The 6,000-nt window shown below is 52.3% G+C and overlaps 1 pseudogene; it reads right to left on the reverse strand.

The window, feature by feature from the left end:
- Positions 1 to 1,621: 1,621 nt before the first annotated feature.
- On the reverse strand, positions 1,622 to 5,450 carry LOC101607457 (annotated as a pseudogene).
- Between the last annotated feature and the right edge of the window lie 550 nt (positions 5,451 to 6,000).

A 6,000-nucleotide genomic window follows, 5' to 3' on the forward strand; every position in this document is an offset into this window, starting at 1 on the left:
ATGATTGTGATATCCTCTTGATGGATTGTTCCCTTTATAAGTAGGAAGTACTCTTCTTTGTCTTTTTTGTTTTTTTGGTTTTGGATTCTTTTTGGTTTAATGTCTATTTTATCTGATATTAATATAGCTACACCTTCTTGTTTCTTATTCCCATTTGCTTGGAATATTGTTTTCCACCCTTTCACCCTGAGGAGGTTTCTGTCTTTAGTGGTAAGGTGGGTTTCTTGAAGACAACAGATTGAGGGGTCTAATTTTCTGATCCATCCTGTCAGCTTGTGTCTCCTGATGGGTGAATTAAGGCCATTGATATTTAGGTTAATGACTGTGAGGTTTGATTTGATCCCTGCCATATTGTGTTGGCATATGTGGTTTGGTGTTTTCATGGACTTTGAAGTTTTTTTGTGCCTTCTCCGAGTTTGGTTATTGTGATCTGCTTCTTGTATTCATTTGAGGTTGATTATTTGATTCTTCTGTGTGGAGAGTTTCCTGAAATTCTCTCTGTAGGTTTGGTTTGGTGTTCATATAATTGTAAAACTGAGTTTTGTCATGGAAAGTTTTTCTTTCATCCTCTATTATGAGAGAAACTTTTATTGGGTAAAGTAGTTTGGGTTGAAAGCCATAGGTTCTTAGACTTTGTAGTCTTCCATTCCAGGCCCTTCTGGATTTCAGGGTTTCCATTGAGAAGTCTGAAGTAATTCTGATGGGGTTGCCTTTAAAAGTGATGTGCTGTTTTTCCCCAGTTGCTTTTAGGATTTTCTCTTTGGTGTTAATGTTTAGAGTCTTAATGACAATATGTCTTGGAGAGTTTTTCCTTTGGTCCAATCTCTTTGGACTTCTGTCAGCCTCTTGGATCTTGATGGGCCTTTCTTTTGAGATAGTGGGAAAGTTTTCTTCCATTATTTTGTTAAAGTTTTCTTCAATTATTTTTTTAAATAAGTTCTCCATGCCATTGGTCTGAATTTCTTCCCTTCTGGTATTCCCATGATCTGGATATTAGGATGTTTAGGGGTATCCCACAATTCCCTCATGTTCTATTCACAGAAATTTTTGAACTTACTGAAACTTTTGAAATCTCAAACTGTTTCTTCTGTCTTTTCTTCTGGATCAGAGTTTACATCCTCCACATGGCTGACTCTATTTTTGAGAGCTTCTAAAGAGTTTGGACTTGTTCAATTAGGTTTACATAGTATACTACTTTTCTATGTATAGTTTCCATCCCTCTGTCAAGCTCCCTTTACATATCATTTTCTGATTTTCTTGATGCTTGTTGGAAGTCATCCTTGCATTTCTTTATGTCTTCATTTAGCATTGCCAGCTAATTTTTGAGGCTCTCTTTTTTTATACTTTCCTTCCTATCTCTTAACTGTCTTTGAACTTCTTCCATTTTCTTTTCTATTAGGTCTAGTCTAGTGATCAGCATCCATATGATTATTGGTCCTCTGTTGCTTTTCTGAAAGTTCTTCCAGTAACTTGGTCAGGGTTGCAATGCTCATAGCTTCATTTTTGTGTTCTGATCCTAATGTCTCTTCTATGTTTTGATTAGAGACGTTCACTGTAGGACTGGGTGATCTTACTTGATTTACTTTACATTTGATTTTTCATGCTATTTTTTTTCTGGCAAAATATTTTATTGCTGCCAATCCCATGGTGGAGCACTGGGGCTTTGAGGGTTGGAGTTGGGGGTCACAGTATCTTCTGGAATAGGGCGATGGCCTCATCCACCTTCTTGAGCTCTGCTTCTGCCTGTTGCAACTTGGCTCCATATGCTTCTTGGATCTCAAGGGGCACCTTGACAGAATAGCCTGAGACCGCGCCACTCCTGCAGGCTCTGTGCCAGCTGCTGCCTCACCACACTTGTCCTGCAGTTTGGCCAGTTCCCGGGCAGGATCCACCAGCCACTGCAGCTGCAGGTGGATGGAGCAATGCTGTGAAGCTAGGGCCACAGCACAGCCCTGGGGTGCAGGAGCACCCAGGGCCAGGACAGCCACCACTCCTGTGCTGGCCAGAGTTTGTACGTAACTGGACACTGCCGAAGCCAGGGCACCTGTGGCCTCATCAGCCACTTCCAGGAAACTGTGCGGATCCAGGTCAGGTTGTAGTCAACACGCAGGGAGTGCTCGGCCCAAGTGATGCTCAGTGCCAGCTCCAGCGCAGCTCCTGCCTCAGGGTCGTCCTAGGAGCACTCAGAGGGCTCTGGGAAGGGAGTAATGCAGAGGCTGGCAGGGGCCTGGGCTGTTCACTGGGGCAGCCTCTGGAAGAGCTCCTCTGTGACGAAGGGCATGAAGGTCGAGAGCAGGCACAGGCCAACATCCAGGCATGTGTACAGGGTCTGACAGGCACTCTCGGCTGCCATCTGGTCCACTCCATTCAAGATGGGCTTTATGCCCTCCAAGTAGAGGTCACAGAGCTCATAGAGCCAGAAGCTGTACTGGGCAGTGGTAATAGCAGGAAAATCATAGGCCTGGAAACCTTCATTGCTGAGTCTCACGGCCTCAGTCAGGTGGCTGAGGATCCAGCGGTCCACGACGCTCTCATGGACTCCAGGCTTGGAAGCGGGCAAGGGCACGAAACTCTTCCCAAGGCCATGGAGGGCAAACTTGGTGGCATTCCAGAGCTTGTTACAAAAGTGACGGTTGCCCAGTATCCGGTTCACATCCAGATTGATGTCTCGACCCTGGGATGTGTAAGCACAGAGTCCAAACCGTAGGGCGTCAGTACCACATTCTGGACTCCCAGCTGGGAAGCCAGTCTTCTGCCCTTCTTTAGCCTTCTCCACCTCGCTGGCATCCAGGTTGCTACTCAGTAACTGGTCATGGAGGCCCTGCAGGGTCACTCCATGGATGACGTCCAGTGGGTCGATGACATTGCCAAGAGACTTGCTCATCTTTTGGCCATGAGCATCACGCACGATGGTGTGCAGTTAGACCTTTCTGAAGGGCAGTCAGCCAGTAAGCTTCAGGCCAAGCATGACCATCCGGGGCACCCAGAAGAAGAGGATATCATGACCTGTCTCCAGCAGCATCCCAGGGTAGAACACACTGGGGTCTTCTGACTGTTAGGCCAGCCAAAGATGGAAAAGGAGAAGAGGCCAGAAGAGAACCAGGTGTTCAATACATCCTCATCTTGCTGGAGGATAATCTTGTCTGGGGACACTTCAAACTCTTGGGCAGCCTTCTCCTGGGCCTCTGCTTCACTGTGTCCACTCACCCAGTAGCGCCTATCAGGGTCCTCCCCAGGAGATATGGCCGAGTCATGGATGGTGACGAAGTATGCTGGGATGCGGTGGCCCCACCACAGTTGCCGGCAGATGCACCAATCCCAGATGTTATCCATCCAAGAGTGCCATGTCCTCTGATGGGCTTCAGGCAGAATGCAGGGGTCATCCCTGGTCACAGCAGCACTGGCAGCCTGAGCCATTTCCCCACAGCGCACATACCACTGAGGCCTTAGCAGAGGCTCTACCACATCCATGGAGCAGTTGCAAAGTGGCACCACCATGGGGTTGTCTCGATTCCACGAAAGAGTCCCCACTCCTTGAAGGCCTCCAGCACTGCTTTCCTGGCCTCAAACCTCGACAGGGCCAGGAAGGGCGGGGGCACATCGATGAGGGGCCCGAGCCAGTCCATGATGCTGATGGCCTCTAGCCTGTGCCGCTGCCCAACTTCATAGTCGTTCTGGTCATGGGTGGGGGTGATCTTCACCGCTCCTGTGCCGAACTCCATGTCCACAAAGTCATCAAAGACAATGGGGAGGCTCCAGGACAGGAATGGGTGGGTCACAGTCCTCCCCTTGAGGTGCTGATATCTGGGACCTTTGGGGTGCACAGTGGCAGACATATCACCCAGCATTGTCTCAATTTGAGTTGTTGCCACCACCACCTCGTCCTGGTCGTCTGAGCCTTGAACTTTGTATGCAAAGGACACAAGTACTCCAAACTCCTTGGAGCCAGGCACCAAGAGCAGGGTGCGACCCGTCAGCTCCTTCTTAGGCACCTCAGTGTCTGAGATGGCCAAGTTGAGGGTGCAGGACCAGTTTACCAGGCGGGTGCTGCGGTAGATGACACCTTCATCATGAAGCGGAACAAAAGCCTCTGTCACAGCAGTGGACAATTTAGGGTCCATGGTGAAACAGTCACGATCCCAGTCCAAGGAGCTGCTGAGTTTCTTCAGTTGGTGGTAAATCCTGTCGCCCTTCTCCTTCCACTTCCAGATCTCCTGAAGAAAAGCCTCACGGCCCAGCTGGTGCCCGCTCAGTCCCTGCTCCCGCCATAGTTTCTTCACCACCGCCACCTGGGTGGCAATACCTGCGTGGTCACAGCATGGGTTCCACAGGGTGGTCCCCCATCATGTGATGCCATCGAGTCAGGGAGTCCTGGATGGCCTTGGTGAGAGCGTGGACTAGGTGCAGGGAGCCTGTCACGTTGGGGGGTGGGATGCACATCATGAGGACACCTCGGGAATTTGGTGTGGACACACTAGGACGCCCATACTCTGGCTTGAAGAAACCTTGCTGCTTCCACCAAGGGTACCAGGCAGCCTCCGCATACTGAGGGCTGTAGGAGTCGGGCATAGTGCCGCTGACATCTTTCTTTTCCCCAGATGGGGTACGGAGGTCGTAAGTAATGATCCCAAGATCCTGTCTCTCCTTCTTCTCTCCTTTAGGTTTCCTCTCCACCGCTGGGGGATGCTGCTGGAGCCTCTGCTTTTGCTGGAACTTCTCCAGCTTCTCCTGTTTCTTTGCCTCTTTCTTGAGCTGAGCAGCTGTCTTTGCGGGCGCAGTAACCTCAGGACCTGGCTGCTGAGGGACAGACCTGGTCCCTGAGTACAGGACCACTTCTCCCAGCACAGCTCAGAATTCTGGTTGGTGGATACATGTGTTAAACCAGCGAGTCACGTTACCCCAGATCCAGCGGGCAGAGGGGTCTAGGACATATCGCAAGGGCAGGAGCAAGGCTGTATCAGCAGCCAGGTCGGTCAGCGTGGGGGCGTCCCCAGCCAGGTAAGTGTTCAGCCAAAGCCATTCCTCCAAGGGGCTCAGGGCCTTGCCCTGGGCCCCGAGTGCAGCCTGGGCATCCTGGCTGGAGCTTTGCAGTCCCAGGGCTGGCAGTGTCGCCCCACAGGCAGCTGGTACTAGCTCGGTGTCTGCGTAACTGACCCACTGTTGGACGAGGACAGCAGCCCGGCTATCCCCAGGTCCCCCGAGACCTGCTGGCCACAGTAGCTGGGCCACAGTCAGGGGACCCCACACCCAGAGGTCCCCAGGTCCCTGCTGCAAGGCGGGCAGGCGAGGTGGGGGCACCGGGGCAGCTGGGCGGTGGTGGCTGGAGACAAATGCGGGGATGGGCTCCTCCCCAGCCGGGACCCTCGCCAGCCTCCCCGGTAGCCGGTGGAGATGAGGGCTCTCAGGCTGGGGAAGGCCTCGGGGTGAGGGGAGACGTAGAGGATGGACATGGCAGTGGGGAGTCTTCTGCCGGGAACTGTGGGGCTGTGACCGTGTCCACTCGCGCTGGAGCTGGAGACGTACTGGACTGCGATAGTCACCTGGCCGGAGGAGGCGCCGGTGGGATTTCTGGCCATGCGAGCCACCCGGGCCCCAGCACGGGTTCCCACGTGTCTTTATGTTATTTCTTTTGTGCTGTGGTCTGCCCATCACAGTGTATGGGCAGGGAGAGTAGGACTGTGGTCTTGGTGGGCGGGGGAAGTGGTGCCTCTTGAGGGAGATGGCCTGAGCTAGCAGACAGGCAAGCAGATGGGCAGAGTGGTCCTGAGCTAACACGTGGGTGGGTGGATCAGCCTGAGCGCGCGCACGCGCACACACACACACGCGCGCGCGCACACACACAGTGGGAAGCTGAAGCAGCCTGAGCTCTCACTTGGCTGAATGCCAAAGCAGCCTGAGATCCCGGAAGAACTGAGCACTAAAGCAGCCTAAACTCTCATGTGGTGGGACAATGGGACACTGAATCAGCCTGAGCTCACGCGCCGGGACACAGGCAGGCGG

Source organism: Jaculus jaculus, chromosome 4, assembly GCF_020740685.1.
Source record: "Jaculus jaculus isolate mJacJac1 chromosome 4, mJacJac1.mat.Y.cur, whole genome shotgun sequence".
NCBI classification, from domain to species: domain Eukaryota; kingdom Metazoa; phylum Chordata; class Mammalia; order Rodentia; family Dipodidae; genus Jaculus; species Jaculus jaculus.